Source organism: Rhodnius prolixus, unplaced genomic scaffold (genome assembly GCF_049639745.1).
Source record: "Rhodnius prolixus isolate KJV_2025 unplaced genomic scaffold, Rpr scaffold_9, whole genome shotgun sequence".
NCBI classification, from domain to species: domain Eukaryota; kingdom Metazoa; phylum Arthropoda; class Insecta; order Hemiptera; family Reduviidae; genus Rhodnius; species Rhodnius prolixus.
This window is the reverse complement of record NW_027411604.1, coordinates 12,018,234-12,039,342: the sequence shown is the minus strand read 5'-3', so window position 1 is coordinate 12,039,342 and position 21,109 is coordinate 12,018,234. Positions and strand designations below refer to the sequence as shown.

At 32.8% G+C, this 21,109-nt stretch overlaps 1 protein-coding gene across 17 annotated transcripts in view; it reads right to left on the bottom strand.

The window, feature by feature from the left end:
- Window positions 1-21,109, bottom strand: part of LOC141454708 (somatostatin receptor type 2-like) — a 177,543-nt gene that overhangs the window by 61,967 nt on the left and 94,467 nt on the right. For all 17 annotated transcript variants that reach the window (XM_074129246.1, XM_074129249.1, XM_074129243.1 and 14 more), the window contains one exon: window positions 3,832-3,943. The gene's annotated coding sequence lies outside the window, so the exon portion shown is untranslated. The remainder of the gene's footprint in view (window positions 1-3,831; window positions 3,944-21,109) is intronic.

Here is a 21,109-nt window from a genome sequence, read left to right as displayed (position 1 = left end):
AAATTAATGGAAATAGGGTTCCAACTCGTTTCACATCCCCCCTATTCTCCAGACTTGGCTCCCTCGGACTACTATTTGTTCCCCAAAATGAAGAAATGGCTGGCGGGAAAAAGATTTTATTCAAACGAGGAGGTGATTGCAGAAACGAATGGCTATTTTTCAGACTTGGACAAATCCTATTATTCGGAAGGGATGAACAAACTAGAGCAGCGTTGGACGAAGTGTGTAAGCCTAAAAGGAGACTATGTTGAAAAATAAAAAAGGTTTACCCCAAAAAATTAAGTAGTTTTTATTTTTGCACGGACTTTTCAAACGACCCTCGTAATTAAATTTTGTTTTCTGAATGTTTACGAAATGTCTCAAAAACTAGAGAGATAAATGGAGCTCCAAATATTAGAAAATTTCTAAATATTGTTAAAAAAAAAAAAAATCAAATTAAGAGTTATAAACTATTCCGAACTAGAAAGACGTGCCCTCTTTAATGAATACCAGACCCCTTTTAATAATCTTTCGAATTAAAAACAAAAAATAGTAATGGAAAAGAAAAATTAATTTTCGCATTTCTAAAAAAGAAATTAACAGCTTTTTTTTTCCAGTTTAATACTAATGAAAGTAATAATTTAAGAAAGGTTTATTAAAAATTCCTTTTTCTGAAAAAAAGAAAACATCAGAAGAAAAATTACATTTCATCTGTATTCATTTGTTAATTGAATATTTTAAGAGCGGCACTTATTACATGTTCTACGTAATGTGTGTAAATATACCACTCAAAACATACAACCTAAAGTACGTTGGTTTATTGTACTATAATTTCAAGGGTCCTCAGAAAACTGGCTTTTTCTTTTTTTTAAAAGTATGACGGATTGCTAGCATTTCCTGGATAATTAAGCTCGAATAACCCTTGATACTTAATTAAATGGGATTTATTTTCTCTATAGAGCTTTGCTACAAAATATGCTTGGGTATTATTATACAGGGTGTTCAGCATAAGACTACGGTAACTTCGGGAGGCGATTCTGGGCATCATTTGCAACAAAAAATTTCATATAAACTATGGCTCGATTCGGCTCCGTTTTATAGATATTTTTAATTTTATGTTTTTTCAAGGTGTTACTACTTTTTAGCAAAAAGTTGTCTACATTTCTCAAACTATTAAAGCTACAGCTATTTTAATAAGCTTATTAGAAAGAAGGTTAAATTTCCTTTTGAATAAGCTAATTTGTATTCCAAAATAATAATATTAAGTATTTTACTTTGTGGCCCAAACATAAGAAATAGCAAGTTTCTAATTTTTTCCAAAAACTTTGACTTCTCTTTTCTCAAAAACATTTTATATGAAAAACCGTGCACTATTCAGGAAAAACATCTACATACGATCACCTTTCGAACGGTAAACAATAATTGGGGTTATGTTGAAAATTGATGCAGAAATCTGTGATTAATTGCAAAAAAGTAGGCCTCAAAATAGTGTCGGCATTATGAAAGGAACTTATTATCGCTCTAATCTCCAAGTTAAAAACTGATATGTTTTATCCTAATACGGTTTATAAAAACAAATAAATACACAAGAAGAAAAGATAGTTTAAAGTCAACATTTTCATTAGATATTTAGTTGTCATTTTGCTATCATTATGCCAGCGTATTCGAATATTGAATATCGCGAAATGTTATACATCTACGGTTTCGTACATGGGAATAGTGGAGAAGCTAGGCGGGAGTATTCTAGATGTTTTCCAGATAGCGTGTTCCGAAAGCTAAGACGATCGTGGAGGTGTACTGGCGGTCCCGTGAAGTATTCCATCCACTATTATTTAATTTGGGGATCAGAGCGAGTAATAAGTTCTTGGCTTATTCATTAGCTCTCCACAATCTCCTGTGTTCGGCTTATTCATTAGCTCTTCACAACCTGTTAATTCCAAAAGTTTGTTGAGTAGTTCAAGAAAATCTGTGATTTATTCACATTATTTGGCATATTTCTTTAATTAACTAAAGAATAACACACAGATCTAAACTCGTTAAACGAAAACCCTTTCTTTCGAAATTGGTACCTATAACTCATTTAATATCATGTTCATTTTTCTTCTTTTTATTTTATTATTTTTAATGTAAGTTTTATATTTTTGAATATAGTTCTTAAATAAATTAATTATTAAATTACACGTTTGCAAAAAATGGTACAGGATTTGATGATTCTGAACAATTATATTCTTATGGTAGGTAAATTCCTTTCATAATGCCGACGCTGTTTTGAGGCCTACTTTTTTGCAATTAATCACAGATTTCTGCATCAATTTTTAACATAACCCCAATTGTTGTATACCGTTCGAAAGGTGATCGTATGTAGATGTTTTTCCTGAATAGTGCACGGTTTTTTCATATAAAAAGTTTTTGAGAAAAATGAAGTCAAAGTTTTTGGAAAAAATTAGAAATTTGCTATTTCTTATGTTTGGGCTACAAAGTAAAATACTTAATATTATTATTTTGGAATACAAATTAGCTTATTTAAAAGGAAATTTAACCTTATTTCTAATGAGCTTATTTAAATAGCTGTAGCTTTAATAGTTTGAGAAATATAGACAACGTTTTGCTAAAAAGTAGTAACACCTTGAAAAAACATAAAATTAAAAATATCTATAAAACGGAGCCGAATCGAGCCATAGTTTATATGGAATTTTTTGTTGCAAATGATGCCCAGAATCGCCTCCCGAAGTTACCGTAGTCTTATGCTGAACACCCTGTATAGCAAGAATGTGTAAATACCATTAGAGTTCAGATAGATTGTGTTGGTTAGTCGGATCGTTGCGCATCACAATGGGTTTTTATAAATCAATCTCCATACCTGTAGAGTTCATTCAAAGTCCAGGAATCTGGAAGAAATCTTATAAGTGAAGGTTGTTGGAAAACAGTTTTCTTCTTGGATGGGCCGAACATTCAGTTATATAAATCCTTCCTGAGCAACACAATTTGGTTTGGTGCAGTTTTCTCCATTTCATGATTAAAAAAAATCTATGCCGGTTTACGCTGCTGCAGGCCCATGCGATTCAGTCTGTGTAAAGTGGTCACATACGATAAACTGGAATATGGCTTTGTTTATTTCTTTTGAAATAGAATTCATTACGTCTTCCCCAAAAAAAGGTTTGAAAACAACTGCCATATTTGTGCCAAAATAGACCTATTTAGAATCTACTAAATACATCGTTTAAATACATCAGCTGGAATTCGTTTTCAGAGAAATTTGAGGAAAACTGAAAAACCTTTTTTTTAATTTTGGTTGCACGTTTGTCGTTAATGTTAGAATTTCAAAAATTCATTTCAAACTCGGTGATGATACGTAAGTTATAGATCCATACATTCTACCAAAATGCCACGTTAGAGGTAAGCGTAAACATCCCTGTTGACTGGAAATGCTCTAAAATGAAGTTTTCTCCATAAAAATTGTACATTTCTTTAATAAATGCAGTTAGTAAATTTTACTAGCCTAGGCTTTTCCATTTCTTCATTTCTGCGTCGTTACTGATTTCACAGGTTTCAGATCTGGAATATAGTTTTGTTTCCTTCAAAGCAGTTTCTTCCTAAGTTAGGGTGGTAGAGAATGTCACATGGGTCTAATGTAAATGCGTTCAAAACAGTATTGATAAAATCAAATTATTACCACATCTAATAATTCCTGCTGACTATTGATAACAAAAATTAAAGCGACTAATCTTTTTATAAAACCGATTAACGTTAAAAATAAAAGAAAATAATAAATTTCGTACTTCTTTTAAAAGGTATGAAAAATTTATTTAATTTGTTTGCACAAAACATCGAGAAGGAAAGCAGTAAGGTTACCTGTGAAATCCAGCTAGTCAGTCCAAGAGAAACATAATTCTTATCTGCGAGGGACTTCGAGACTGTGTAAGATGATCACCGGCACCACTCCTTACTTGCCAACAGCTTTCACCTGAAAAAAAGTTTATTTAATCAAAGTCTCAGCTATCCTACTCAATAATAAAAATAAATAAATTAATGAACTCGTGGTCCAATCCACAGTTAATAACAGAGATTGAAACAGTCTCAACATTCAGTTTCTCTTAATTCTTAAATGGTTCCGGGATTTTCCTTCATGACAACAGACCTTTCGGGTCTGTTCCACAAGATAGCTTTCTAGAGAGAGTAGACAGCCTACAACTTTTAACTTTCTCAATAAATACAGAAATTGTACCGAACTATTTGTTTTTTGGGGAGTATGCTAAACTTCTTTGGTCCAGCATTTTGGATCAATTAAACTAAACCAATTGCAAGTGTTCAATTGCAAAAACAGCACTGCAAAAATGGCAGACAGATTACAGTAATGGTAATAAAGGGAGATTCTATAAAACTATGGCAGATCAACCATCGTTTAAGGGAACTGTCACTAAGAAATGGGTTGTTACAATAATAAGCAGGCTGAGAGCGAACCACGCGGTGTGCGGATCGTATCTACACAGGATCAACAAAAGGTCCTCTCCTCTTTGCGTAGATTGCAATGAGGAGGAGGATTTCAAACATGTAATAATGATATGTCCACGTTATGTAGTAGAAAGGAAACGAATGTTTGACGATTTATACATGTATTTAGATGCACCATTTCGCTACGAAGACATAATATTCTCCTCCAATATCTATGTGTTTAAATCTTCAGCAGAGCTAGCAAAGAAATATGAATGTATTTAAAAGTTATAGCCGATTAGAATGAATGTAAGAAAATGATTAGAGAAGGATTACGTGATTTTAATTTCGGTTAAGCTAAAAGGATGGCAGGAATATAGAGTACTGATCCATCCATTAGTTGTAAGTTTGTATGTAAATAGTTGTATATAGTAGAGGGATGAATGTGTGAAGCGAATGTATTTATAAGTAAGAATCGAGAGTGAGACTATAGTTCCAATAGAAATTAAAAAATGTTGAATAAAATTCAACTATAAAGAAATTAAAACCTGAAATGGGAAATGGATATATGAAAACAAGTGTATTGGTTATGTAAAATGAATTTGTAAGTGAGGGAACCCCAGTTAGGATATCACGTGTAGCTACTTTTTATTTATTAGAGAAAAGTTATTAGCGAAGTATAGTACTTCCGACTTTATCCAAGGCACCAAATTGGTAGCAGGACGTTAAAGCCCCGCCTGAAAGATAGGCGATTAATTTACCTTTACTATGGCAACAGTTCAACAGAGAAAAAACAAATATGAAAACGTTGAAAGTTATGTTTTAGTTTAAGAAGGTGAAGTTACCGTCTGGGGTATTGCAAACAGACTCATACAAAACACAAACACTCCAGGCGACCAACCTAGAAATCAATTTTATATCTTTGCTTAAAACTTCCGTAATACAAGGAACGGAAATGAAAAAGAAGCTGTTAGAAGGGATGCTAAGAAATTGTTAACTTCCTCTAATACTAGGACTGGATAGATTCTAGAACATTTCTTCTTTAAGCTTTAGGTTTTAGTTGTTTGACTTCAGGATTCGAAATATTGTTAGTTACCGTATTAATAATATATTAAAACTTATTCTGTTTTTCAATAATGTTTAAATAATGACCTGAATTCTAAAATAGAAAATTTAAGCCTTAACACCAAACCAACTGGGAACTACTTTACATGAACTTCTTTTTCCGTTTACAATCAAATAGAAGTATGGCGTTTTTGAAAAACGAATTCGCGTAAGAAGTTTACACTTTTTTTGCAGAATAAAGGCTATAATTTTTGGGCATCATTTTTTCGGATTCAAGAATGCAAAGGTTCTGACAAAACTGGTTTAATGGAAGCGACAGTTTATTTAGAATTTTCTCAAATTCATGAGAAATGTGGCCTATATGTTCTAAGAAATGAATAAATTATGAGTAAATGGTAAATTGTAGGAGTAATTTATGAGAAATCATCTTAGTGAAGAGTTACTCAGAACGGGCCTCTCCTCGAGCCACTATCGCGACTCAGAGAGTACCTAAAGAAGCTGGAGGTCTGCTACGTGTCACCAAACAGCCAATTCTTGAAGTGATGGAGCAAACCCAGATACTCAACAACTGCGATGCCATTATCCAATCAAGATTAAAGAAAACCTGGAAAGTAACCAAACCCATCAAAGATATAGTTCTCCCTCTAGAATCCTGTCGATTTTGTGATTTCTTACATATCTTGCAATTTTATGTAATGATATCAAGGTTTTGCCTAGCACTACCCCTAGGATGAATAGATTTTGAAAAGATAGCAGTTTATCATTAATACGAACCCCTCCAAAAGTAATCCTACGATTGAACAATACGAAGTTTAAAATGGGTGGCAATATAAAATACAAACGCACTCAATTATCTAAACATTTATTTCTGATAGAAACTTACTAGCTAAAGATTGCCACACTTCTCTCACCATGTTAGAGAAAGTAAATATAGTGTAATTTATTTAAACCATAGATTCAATAAATAAATCTATTTATATATTCTCGTTATTTCAGTAACATGATCCAAAACAGGTGATTAGAATGTATCGTACATCGTATTAGAGTCAGTACCTAATAAACCTTCAATAAAATATAAAACAATTTCCCGCGAACAGACAGTATCTACAAGTGATTGTGACAGCAGCTTTATTCATAGTACAAATAAGGATAGAAGAAAAAAAGAAAATATTCCAGCATAACTAGATATTGGACAGCCAATTTGCTTGGAAAGTTAGAAAGATTTTTATATTTCCACTACAGCAACAGCTTGACAGTTTTATTAAATAAAGTAATGATGAGTGACAGACGGACAAACATTTTTTTATAGTACTTATCGCCAGTACCACAAAAATAAAGTTAAAGTTCAATTTAAGAGATTTTTGAAAGTAACAGGTATGCTACTGCATGGACAATTTATAAAACGATTTCTTTACGCAAGTTTGTGCCCAGATGCACAAAATGTAGAAAATCTAGTACACACTTGCACAGTATAAATCATCTTTTATTGTAAAACTAACAAGTTATATTTTAAACCATATTTATGGGCTTTCTGATTTCTTTCGAAACTAAGAATTCTCGATGAGATTAAATCAAATAATCAAAATTGTTACAGGAAGACAGTATTTTAGTCATAAAATTATTTAAAAGGCAATAACAGCAAAAGACAATAATAATGTTTCATACTAAGTTACTTATTTCTTTATCCAACTGCTACTGTGTTAAAACGCCAAAGATTACATTAAATAATTTTTAAAGAATAGTTCGATTTTAGTAACTTTATAAGTTGAATCCATTTCAACATAATTTTCAGCGAAATGTCCTGCCTGAGTACAGGAAAAGTTTTCGATTCAGAAGGCAGGTCATTACGCTGAAACATTAAAAAAAATAAAAAAATAATATTCCCAACGGCTAGCTAATCCTGTTGATTAACCCTAGCTAATCTAATATTTGATTAAACTCAGGCCGCACTTATACTCCTTAATTACTTGAGTCTATAGAATTACCAAGTGAAAAGCATTAAGGGGCGCCGTAAAAATGTTGATCATTAATTCTATTTTTTAGCGGGAAGAAACAGTATTAGCGGTTAAATTAGCTCTCTAAAATCTGTACTTTTTTTTTTTGACCCATCAAGTTGCTCCTAAAAGGTTTTCGTATAATATAGATCTACTTTATAGAATAGAAGCTTAGTACCATATCTGCGATAGCTAGCTTCTTTAGAGCTTCTAGCTTCTACAAACAGAAAGTTTGTAGCAGCAAAACGGACATGGTGAACGAGCTGCTTAGACTATGAACCGATAACGAATGATTTGATTGATAGCAAGTTGAATCTTGATGAAATATTCAAGTTTTTTTTGCGCATGCCTACGATGCTGAATTCCGATAAATAACGTTATTCATTACAAGACAGAAGAAGCTGCCTGCTCTTAAGACTATTTTTCTTCAAGCTCACTGTCTACTGATGTACTATATTGTCTTAGTCGAGAGGATACTGTCCAGTGGTTGGCAAGCACTGACAAAAAATTACAGGTGCCAATGACAACACACGTTGATCTGGTTTAAATTAAAAACATGTACAAAACAATGAATTATAATCAATTCCTGAGACGAGGAGATGAGAAATGCCTGAAGAATTGGCAGAGATGCTAGAGATTGCCATTATCTGGCTGATCTAAACTGGTTTACTTAAGTAAGAGAGATTTGTCAAATTTCAAGAGAAACTAAGTACTTAAAAATGTGAAGCAAGCTTTACTTACAAAATAAAAAGATAATCTAATTCATCAACCTTCCTTAAAGTACTTTCCTATCGACATGAGAGTATAATATCAATTCTAGGCGCTCTGTGCCTTAAAATTTTGAAGAACTATTATCTATACTCTACAATCACCTGTTTTATCTAAAAAAGAGATTAATAAATGAGAGAGAATGAAGCATCTTTCATTTAGTTATTCTATACAAACAGAATAAGTGTTAGCACGTTGGTCTAGAAGGAAATGTGTCCGCGTTACGTAATAAGAATAAGCCAGACGATTTATGTAATTTATTTGAAAGTGCCCATTTTTTAATATAATTAGAGAGAAGCAAATATTTGAACAAATCTATTAATGATAATATATAGAATAGTTCGACTTGAATAACAAAATTCAGGAAAACTAAACCGCGTTTTAATAGACCGTGCATTGTACTAAAGTTTACAGATTTATGATTTTCTCAAGTACTTTGGAAACTACAGTTTTAATTGGTTGTTTAGCGTGATTTGTTTAGAGTTATCAACATGAATAAAAGTTTTAAGTAAGATTCAACTTAAGTGTTATCCGAACGTTTTTAAATTCACTCGAACAGAATTTTTTGATAGAATGAATGAACTCAAAAGTGGTTTAACTATTCAATTTTTGTATCATTACTATTTATTGAAGCAGTTGGCCATTGCATGTATTATAAATGTAATTCAGAGTTATTTGCTTGAGCAAATAATGGCTTTTAGTATGGAAACATAAAACAGTAACGATATTAAATGGAAATTAAAGTATTAGAAGTGGTAAGCTCCCCTTATAAGTAAGAGCCCCATAGTACACTGGACCAATAAAAGACCGTGTTGTCTGAAACGAGAGAACACCAATGATCTCCTGGCGCCAATGAACTCAGATATTTAAAAAATAGATCTGAAACGATTAAGCTTTCAATAACGTCTCCTATATTTGTTAGTTTAGACCAGAGTTCATTTTGGACCAATAAAGAAAATATCCCTGATTATAAATTATAATAATTAAAAACGGGAGGATAAATTTAGATTCAGATATGAGTAAATAAGGGCCACTTAGACTTAAGATTTTATTTATGAATTTATAAACTCTTAATTAGTTCAAAGTTTTGAACAACTAAGAACAGCCTTTTAAACTATCATAAGTTGTAAGAAATAGTCTCTAATGATTTAAAAGATTTCATTTATAATAATTTAATTAATATATTTCAAAATATGATAACCAACAAGAATCTACTGGGACGTAACATATCTTGGCAAACATTCAATGTAACCATGGTTAATCGCTGTTTATTAACAGCCTGTGTTACACTCGGTGGCCGGCATTTGCTGCAATTTGGCTCATCTTTTGCTCGAAATTGTATTTTGTACAGACTGATGCACATTCTACGACATTTTTTATGGTAAAGTTAATGGTAGTCTGCATGCATTCAGAGTAAAAAGGGACTAGAGATATTTAAAAACACCGACTTCTAAATTGATGTAGCACTCCATTAAGCTAGAGCATAATTAGACTACATTTTGATTGCCGATAGCTTTTACAAGGAGCATCAGACATTAAAAAGGTTATGTTCAACTCTTTAACAGGATATATTAAACTTACAAAGAGGAGTTAATCCAATTTTGTTCATAGAATATTCAACGAAAATTCAAGTTTATTTGCTTGGGTCCTCCCAAATTGTTAATCACCTCTTGACTTAGATCGATACTATCTTGTCGTACCATTTTGGTTATAAAATTCAATCGTACAAGGCTACGCTGAGCATTTGGTTTCTTAACTATGTATTACATTAAAAAAAGTTCTAATTAATTGAAATTACATGAAATTTAAAAATTAAAATGTTAAATATTTCATGTATAATAATGCAAACACTTGCATATGAAATTAAGGCATTTCAGGAAAATCTTCATAGTATTATATTTTCATTAACTTAAAAAGCTTCTCCACAAGTTCAGGCCTGATTCAAATTTTAAAATAGGTTTCATAAGAAGTGATGATACATAAAGTTACTTTACACGTAAAATTTACAACGCAACACGTTAGAACTGATTATGTGGTTTAACTCATATTACCTACATAAACTTTAGATATACAGGGTGTCCCGAATTTAAATGTCATAACTTCGGGAGTGTGTAGGGGATCGATAAACTAAAAGAAAAAGTGGTATAGAGATATGCTCGTTTTTGCTTCGTTTTGGAGAAAATCGCAAAAAACATAAAACGTAGTTTTTATTTCTGTACTTATTTATTACTTTTTAATTCATATTTATTTGTTCGCGTTGTCACTTGCCTAATGTAAATAAATTTGTTCAAAATGTTGCCCTCTTGCAGCAATGCAAGCATTGCATCTAGTACGGACAGCTCGTGTTGCAGCCAAACACTGATTTGGTGATATTTGGTGTACTGCAGCCACGATTCGGTCTTGTAATTGCTCTCTTGAGTTGATTGGTAACGAATAAACTTCCTGCTTCAGGAGACCCCATGCAAAAAAGTCCAGTGGTGTCAGATCAGGCGATCGGGGTGGCCAAGATACTACTCCTCCACGTCCAATCCATCTTCGTGGATAATGGTTGTCTAGCCAAGCTCGAGTAGCTCTGCCATAATGAGCTGGACACCCATCGAGCTGGAACCACATTTCGATGCGTTGCTGCAGGTTGATATCTTCTAAATAATTAAGCAACTCGTTCTCCAAAAAGTCTGCTGGCTGCATTTAATCTGCGGGGTAAAAAAATTGGTCCCACTACAGACTCGTTCAAAATTCCGAGCCAAACGTTAACAGCAAATTCATGCTGGAACCTCCATTCCCTAACAGCCCGTGGATTTTCATCAGCCCATATAAAAACTACGTTTTATGTTTTTTGCGATTTTCTCCAAAACGAAGCAAAAACGAGCATATCTCTATACCACTTTTTCTTTTAGTTTATCGATCCCCTACACGCTCCCGAAGTTATGACATTTAAATTCGGGACACCCTGTATATACATATTTTTAGAAGGTTCAAGGTAAAAATAAATACTCCTTAAAAACACGAAAGCAGAATCAAAAATACAAAATAAATACGCAGAAGAATTGAGAATTTTGTTGGACATGGAACCTAGGCCAAAGGATGAACCTCTTCCACACAACTAGATGAAGTTTCAAAAAAATTCTAGCGTCTAAACTTCATATTTTTTTTTTAAATTGGAATTTATACTCAAAAATAATTGATTTCAATGTTTATATATTCATTTTGAAGATGCCATTTTTTTGGCAAATTAAAAACAAGAAGTAGGAACAACATTTCACAAAGATGGCACACTTTAGAAGAAGATTCCTTCTAGAGTACTTTTATCCAATGTTCCTAGAAAATGTTTTCAATAAAATTAGTAAATTTTTATGTTTTGTAACAAAGGAAGTTTAATTTAAATCGTAGTAATGAGGCACTTCCGATTCTCTTAAAATTTAGAAACGGTTCATATTTGATTTTTTTATTATTTTACGTTATTCTAGTGAACCAAAACTAGACTACGAAGAGCTTTTACAAACTGTAAATATCAATAATGATAAAAGAACGTGGGTGTAATGACAACGGTTATTTTTAGACATAAATCAAGAAAATTTAAAAAATAGCAACGTTTTCTACCTGCATTGTGCTTTCCATCAATGAATTTTCTCTTATTCAATTTCATGTGTTCCGTTTTCTCTGTTACAAATATAATTGATTTCAACCAATGAAATGTAAGAATTGTTGATTGCCAGATTCCCATTAATTCTTTATTAAAAACGAATTTAATTCGGTTATTATAAAAGATACTGTCTGTAAATTGTTCAGTATTAATTACCTTTTAGATGAGTAAATTCTATAGTTAAAGGGAGCACAAATAGGGCATATATCCACTGTTTGAACATTGCAGACAATGCAGTGCACAACTTCCGCCAACCCTTCATAGTCTATCCTGCATTTATGCAGTTAGTATTTTTCTCCGAAACCACTATTTAATGCTCAAACCCAATTATTTTGTATATAATCTCTATTGTTTGTATCATGTTTTCCGGTACAATGGCTATTTTGTTATTCAGGGAAATTTTAATGAATGTTATACATTGTAGGGAAGTTTTAGAAGTCCCTATGTTTCCAGAACTTTGTCTGTGTTAGTTTGTTAGGAGCCATCTGCTGTCTATACTTTCTTTGATTGGTTAAATGATATCCAGTGAGTGGTTCGATGGTACGCATTGTGAAGTTTAAAATTCTTGTATTTATGTATAAAGGATCTCTTTCTGTTCTAACTGTTAATATCTTGGATATATATCATGATATTTTGTATGGAGGAGAGTTTTTATTCGTAAACACAAGGCGCAGAATGCTAAAAAGTATGTGATCAGTAACTATCTGAAACGGTTGGCATAGTTAATTAATAACGCTTTGACGCCGACCAAAATATACTCACTGTAATCACACATGAACGTTCATCACTGGAGAGGTCACGCAGCGCCGTCGGACGACGTTTCGGTAAAATTTCGGCTGTTGACCATTTCTCCCGATTGGCCATCTCACCCGACTTTACCCTATTCAAGATCTACACCCAACAAAGTTTTGTACGTCTGTTACTGGAAATATCCAACCAATGAATAACTTTATGGACTTCAAAATTAAAATTATAGTCCAATGAAGGTTACAGCAGTCAATCCTGCTTCTTCTTTTCCAAAACTGTTTAAATCCAATCCTTAGAAAGTTTAATCAGTGATTAAAGCTATCTTTTGAAAGCTCCTCGTCTAAAACTTTGAACCTCAAAAGTGTCCACGTAAAAAAACAATCTTCATCCTGACTGCTCCTATCTTTTGGTAAAGTGATGCCAGTTCATGCTTTCCGATCTTCGGCCAGATAGAACTAAAGTGATGGTGCTCATGCGTCATGAGCTCCTCGATAAGTGTATTAAGATATAATTGCTACTTCCCCAACCGTCATTAACTGAAATATAATGATTCCCACCTTATGATGTAGCAAGAAGCGAAACAAATATTTATTTTCCAAGAAATCTACTCAAAATTTCACAAAAAAAAATGAACAAACGCAGATAAATTTACGTCACGAATTAGTCTGAATAATTTATTTTTAATCCCACTTTCTCCGCTAACATTTTTAATTCTTTTTTATTTTTAAAAAAATAAAAGGACTTTGTAAAAAAAGAAAAAAGAGTCCTTTAATATGATTAAACGAATCCTGTTCAATTAAGAAGATTTTATACAATAAAAATTATTTAAAAAAAAAAATATTCCAGGAATTCTTAATACCTACAATACTGAGTTTTGGAACACGATTTTTGGATCGAAAGTTATTTTCCAAACGAAAATGTAATTAGTTTTTCATGGAATTTTGTAAATTTGATCAAAAGCTGTTTTTGGAATTTCCGGCCCAACTTTCCTCGATATTCTTTGTAATCCTTCCTCACTTTTTAAAATTGTTTTCTACATTTTAGAGCACTAATTAAAAAAAAAAAAGAAGACAATTTTATGTACAATTTTTAACTATCCCTTGGCATACTTTTTTTGTTATTTATTTAAAGAATTTTACAACTGCACTACATGGTTTACAACAACCAAAACGGATGTATGTAGTGTACACACTATACACACGGTACGTTCACTGGCTTAAGGCCCGCGCCCTAAACAATAACTTGAACTCATGAACGTCGTTCATCCAGCGAAGACTGCCGCATTTCGCTATAAATAGGGTGCGTGCTGCTTGCTACTGCTTCTCTGGATAGCCGACGTCAGGCATTCAGAATGTACTCGGGACTGACGCCGCCTCAGACTTCTTGGCTCTGGTTATTGGGAGCTGAAGGAGTTGTGAGGGTTTGGATGTGCGGATTCGAATGTGAAGCTAGTTTGGAATGTTCAGATAACGGACTTGACCTAAGTAGCAATCGAAGGGAATACTCAGGTCGGTGTGAATGGAGAGGTTAGTTACATATAAGGAAGCATTGACTATAGTGCGCAGGATTTAGGATTAAATGGTGTGTTCGTTCGATTGGTAGTCCCGTTGTAGCATACTTCTTAAATAGGTAAAACCTTTTTATACTTTATAAGCCATATAAAGATCTTTATTCCCATTGGTCTTGATCTGATCAGTTTAGAGGTCCTGGTGACTGATCAGATGACTGGCTGATGCCCAAAATACATCTGAAGAAGGACATCAGTCGAAAGCAGCCAAAATAGCAGGCTCATCTCTGCAAATATCTCGTGATTTTAATCTATTAAAGGACCCCATCAAGTGATTTCTTTCAAATCGGTTGATTTTTAATCGTGTGTCCCCTCTCAAATTTGTAAGGAATTCCATTGCCACTTCCTCCAAATTGAGTTTAACTCAGGCTTATAAACTTCTTTTGAGAATCTTCCCTGTAATAATTCAAGCACTTTTTCTCCTCATGCCAAAGGAGGTAATTCCTCGTTAGTTACCAGAATCTTACAACTTTCCTGACTCTTTACATTTAGGTAACCCCTAAGAATCACCTTCAGAAGATTAATTCAGCGGAAGATTGAGCATCAGAAACCATTTTTACCGACCTCACAAAAATCTTCTTAGTACACTTTTTTATTATATAAAAAACGCTGCGGTTTCAGTAGAAATCTTTAGATTGCTTTTTGAACATTGAACATTCCAAACTAGCTTCTCATTCGAATCCGCACATCCAAGCCCTCTCAACTCCTTCATATCCCAATTATCAGCCAAGAAGTCTGAGGCAGCGTTTTTTACCTTCTAAACTACTTATGCGGATTTGTTCCACTCTTCTAAGAAATTCCTTTTTAAAATGAAATAGAAATGTAAGCAAAACTTCTATCCTAGTAAATTCTTTAATCTAGTTTACAATAATAAAAGTGTAAGAACAATAATGTTGACTCGGTAGTTACTACCAAAATGGTTATAAACATAAATGTAGTAGTAACATGAGCGGTAGCCAATGGTAACTACACCCTAACAGCCAACCATTGATTAGAACATAGGGTTGCGCACATACAGATAACATACAGATGTCAAATTGTGTACAGGATGCCAGGTTAAGAGAAACGACAAAAGTCTGCCAGGGAAATCACTGTCAAAACTGCAGATCCACAAAATGTTTCTCGGGTTATTTATAAATAAATATAAAATATTGTTGCTATTTATTTAATTTATTTTTTTGTGATGTTCAAATGTTTAATGACGTCAGTATGTTAATTTTACTTTTAAGATTTTTTTAATGATCATACGTATAAAATCTGTCAGTGATCGGCAATAGTAGGCAGCTTCTAGGACCTATTCTAGTGGGCTTCCAAGCACTCAGAAAAAAAGTCTATAAAAGGGGACAATCTCATCGAAGGAAAAGATCGCTGTTTCTGTCCGATTCTAACGTACTCAAATGAGTCTTGGCTCCCGCATAACAAAGCTTAAGTGACAAGTCCAGGCTATGGAGGTGAGTGATATCTCTATACGCCCAAGTTTGGAGCAAGATATGGGAAAAGGCATGTAGAAAGGAGAAATAATTGGGCTTTCGTGGGTAGAGATAAAATACCACTTCTCATATTCATAAAAAGATTTATTTTTATTAATTTTGTACGTTATCTGAATATTGGTGTTTTACTAACATTACTTAGGCGCCACGGTAGCCGAGCGGTTAGAGGCGAGACCTGCGAAGCTAAAATGTATTGTGGTACTGGGTTCGATTCCCGGTCATAGGCCTTGGATTTTATTTAATGTTTAAAAATGAGAAATAGTAAAGTATGTTTGCTAGAAGCCTCCGTCCACGACACCTAATTTGGTAGTTGGACGTTAAGCCCCGCCTGAAAAAATAGGCGATTACTTTACTTTTACTTACTTTTTTTACTTACATTACTTATTTCCAACTTAGTTATATTTTGTATACGTATATAATCCAGGCTTGCCTAAGTTTAGTGATATAGATTTTGCAATATTAAATGTTACTTAACCAAGGCTAATATTAATGTAGCAATAAACGTAAATATGTAATTGAAATTTAATAGGGTAATACCGGGTTGAGGCCTATTTAAATTCTAATAAGCTCTTAAACCAATCTCAAGTAGAGAATAAGCTCTGGCAACCTATTTCAAGTAGAGAGCTATTTTTCCTTAAATAATTTAAAAAAAATTCTTAACCAAGAGCCGCAGGGATGATGGTCATTTGCAGAAACAAATTATTATTTTATGATATTCAATAACATTTACATGTTTTATATATTTATTTTCAACTATGACAAATCACTGTTAAAGTTTAGATGTGGAATCCGCTATTAATTCCTCATTTAATTATTTTTATAGAAATGTTAGTACATTTGGTCTAGATGAGGAATATACCAGATTTAATCTTCATTTCAACAATATCAAAGTTATAACTCAAATTAGGTTAGCCAGTTCAAAATTCACAAGAATTTATTTAAATAAGGTGAAATATATATTTGATGTTAATAAACTTTGTATCTGTGGTAAATTGCGACAACCTGATTCTGTTACTCATTTTCTATTGGAATGCCCCAGCTTCCATTGTTATAGAAAATTATATTCATTCAAATACATATTTTAATCCCAACAGTTCTGATGTACTTAAACCATTAAAATTAAGAGATTTTCTTACAAATTAGGTCACAATTATGTTATTATCTTATTATTATTATTATTATTATTATTATTATTATTATTATTATTATTATTACTACTACTACTACTACTACTACTACTACTACTACTACTTTTAAGTTCAATGTATTTCTTTTATTATCTTTTATGTGAAATTTCTTTCCTGTAAAATGAGTACTCGTAACTCTTTGCTATGATGTATTTCTAAAAGCAATAAATATACATATTTATTTTTACATATTACAAAGTAAATAAACGTATAAATAATCACTAAACCTGTGTTTGAATGAAAAGGCGGCAGTCTTTTGTATAATTACGTACTTTATTTTATTATAATTTTATCAATTTCTACCCTATCATATTTAAAATTGTTTTTGAAAAAATATCTTTACTTTAATAAATGAACTTTTCATTTGTTTCGATAAAATTGAAATATACTAGAGCTGGTACTTATTGGAAGTGAAGGGCAGATGATCGAATAGAAAAATTAATGTTCGAGTTACTGGTGGAAGGATGGACCCGACGGGGTCTTCCCTGAACCAGTTGGGTAAAGGAAGCTAAGAGAGGGATTGCAGGAAAGAGGAAGCGACTGGATGAATAGAAAGGAACTGGCAATGAATAGCGATGAATAGAACCCGCAAGTCCTCTATACTGTCGAAGATGGCAGAAGAGCAATAAATTATGTAATGTACGTATTTAAAGGAAAGTAGACTCGGAACTATTATCGTAAGTTCGCATCCAAGACATTCCTACATTATTTTTGGTTTTTGACAAAATGAGGAGGTAAAGGTTGATGTCCAATGTTGTTGTGTTGATTCAGAAAGAACCGATTAACCTTACCTACCTGCCGAACTCATCTGATCCTTAGGTCCATTATATTCCAGCAAAACAACAACTTTATTCGTTGATAAATGTTACATTCATAGTTCTACAAGTATGCAGCGACTTTTTGATAGATTATTCATTAATAAGAACGTTATGTAATATGTATTGACGCTGTAAATGCGTTTTTAGTTAGCTAAGTTTCCATAATCTCCACAGAGATTTGCTTAGAAAGTTGTTATGAAGCCAAAATAACAATGGCCACCTAGAAGATCTTTAGCAAGTCCCTGAGATGGTTATGGTTGACATTAGTTTGTAGACCTCCGTTAAGCATGTTAAGTGTATGATTATGTGCTACAACAAGGTTCTGTAAAATGTCTTTCCAATTTCAAATGTTCCTTTCTGAACAATTTCCGCGATAGATGATCTAATGGTTTCAGTAATGTCTACATATCAAAGAGATGAACAAGCCAAGGGTTTGATATTTTTATACCGCTGGAATCTACTTTCATATTGTGCCAAAAGCTTGTTAACTTTAATGGTTTCCATTACCATGTTTATGGTGAGAATTTTATAAATGTTAGAGTAGTGTTAGTTTATGTTGGATGTCTGCAGGGTGCACAGTTCCCTGAAGTAGCATTATTTTTAATTGTTTTTAAAAATAATCACCTACATGTGGCGTAATCACTAAATTACACTGAAAATTTCATTTAAGAGGAAAACGACGAACACATTTCCAACGTATCATTTCTGCAGGAAAAAGAAATATATAAAGACCAAAAATAGAAGTAAAACGGCCGGATGTAGGTAGACTTTGATGTTATCAATAAAAACAAACAGAGCGCGCACAAACTTCTTGAATGTAAATATAAATAAATGTTTGATGAACATAAATAGACTAATTATAAAACTGATCTCGCCTTTTATCGCCTCTTACTCAAACATTCTCATAAAAAATATTACAGCAAAGTTTATATTTCTTCTATTTTTAATTATTTAGAAGACGAAATGCGCTTCAATTTCATCCTCTAGAAAATAATTTTACTGGAAAGACTACTGCCAGCGGCCTTTTATTAAGTGACGCTGCCAATTTATTCCAAGATACTATATAAAAGTTTTGTAGATTTGGAAGACAGTATAAAGATAGACACTAATTTGTATGTGGGTGGAGTGAATTGTTGGAAAAGAAATGTAGAATTTGTTTGTCAATTCATTTTACAGCGACATTATACCGCTACAGAAAGTATTCTAAGTAAAAGTACTTAGAAAATGAAAAAAAAAAACAGAGTGGATGTTGATATAAATTTGAAGTTGAGTAAAAGAACTTTTAGTAAATAAAAAGAAAATCGTCTTCTAAAACTTTTTCTCAATAAAGTAACAATTTAGGTTCAATTATTTTCAGATGCTTCTTAAACTAACAAACTTATTTTAGCACAAACATCTAAATTAGTTTTGATGATCTGTGGAAAGATAAGGGAGTAATTTTATTAAGGCAATTTGGTAGAAATTACGCATAAACAAAAGTGATAAAACACAATTACATGTGTAAGTTTCTCTGTAATAATTCGATATAGCCAGCTATAATTATCGTTTATTGCGGTAACTTTGCTTAATTTAGATAACTGTAAATGATATTGTTTTTAATTGAATTTCTAAAACACTCTAGATATAGTTTATACACACTCAGGTAAAATATAAAAAGATAGTTAAACCAGAGCAATTCCTATAAATACCTAGGAGCATTTTGCTGTGGTTAGAATTTAATATAAAATGGTGTGCACAGACATATCTGGTAGATTGCCAGGACAGGATAGAGAATGGAGTAATGACCAGGTGGGTTTTGTAATTGCCTTGTAATATACTGTTTTCAATCCAACCAATAACATTTCCACAGCGCCCATATGCTGGTTATCTAAACAGTGAAACCTAGGGTTTGGAAAAGGATTGGTTTAATCTTAGAACTCGTGAGAGAGCCTTTTTGTATTATTGTAGAAACAATTGTTAGGAGGATCCTTTATTTGCTCTGGACATCCCCCAGGAACAAAAACTTAATCCTTTCCTATATTTGTGGGGTGCTGCTACTAGGAACTGAAGGTCGTGAAAGGAAATTGAATTACACCATATGAGCAAATATTGTAGGACATTCACAAGTGTTAATGCACAAAAACTAGATCATATAAGGTTTTTAGCAGAACAATTGATATATTTTATGTTTGGATGCTAAATTTAAAGTTGAATATTTAAATTAAACTCTACGTTTTAGTAATTTCCAACCCTTCCAGAATAAATAAACTCTATTCAAGTATGGACTTTGTGTACCTGAATTAGAAATTGTTTTGCCTTAAAATGGCTGCATCCCTAAATTACAAAGATTTAATTTGGAACAGTCTCTTGCTGAGATTTAATTATAAAGGATAATGGGGAAAACCTTAAACTACTCCTTCTGATACCAAATACCAAGAAATAGATACTTTTAAAATCATATTAAGGTTGTGACGGGAATGTTTAATTTAAATTGCCCTTTACTGCCAAGAAAGGTGCTTGTAGGAAGGTTGGTACCTTAAATGAGATTTCCGTTGTAACTTTGTTTTTTTTTTTACTTTTTTGAACCATATTACCTATTTGCTCAAAAGTTGGCTAGTAAAGGATTGTATTGCGTACCTCCCTGAAGAAGACAATTGTTATGTTCTCACTTTCTGTGAAGTGTCACGAGCTTTCAGGACTTTAGAGCTCAAGAAAAGGCAGACACACTGGCTCAGAAATGTTCAAATTCTTTCATGGATCCGAAACTCTTTAAATAACGAAATCCATCTTCAAATTCCCATGTACCCAGCGAATTAGAGGGGTAAATAAGCATAGCGGCGTAAATACCTTCTCCAAAAGCAGTAAAAGAATTCATCGGAGACGCCCTAAGAAGAAGTTAACCAAAAGAGAGCTTGTTTAAAGGTGTTTTCAGAGTCCTGAACGAAACTAACAGGTATTCTACTTTCTACATTTAAGATCACTCTACGATGCCTCTTGAGAAATGGACCACAGCTAGCTGGTGTTTTCTAAAGCGATAAAATCTCTACTGTGTTTCAAATTTTGGGGATTCGTTACTCCTTTCTCTATGCTTATTTACCCCTCTAATTCGCTGGGTACATGGGAATTTGAAGATGGATTTCGTTATTTGAAGAGTTTCGGACCCATGAAAGAATTTGAACATTTCTGTGCCAGTATGTCTGCCCTTTTCTTGAGCTCAAAAGTCCTGAAAGCTCGTGACACTTCACTATTGTCTTTCTCTATTGCCTTCATCGTCGAACACATCTTAGCCCCTTGTTACTTCGATGCACTTTAATTCTGGAAAGCAGGGTCAAACTTGTGCAACAAAAGAAAGGTTCCAAATAGAAACTCTGAAATTGCATACAATTTGTTCAGATATTTGGTTTACATGAAACTTAAGAAGAGAACATCTTTTTTCAAACT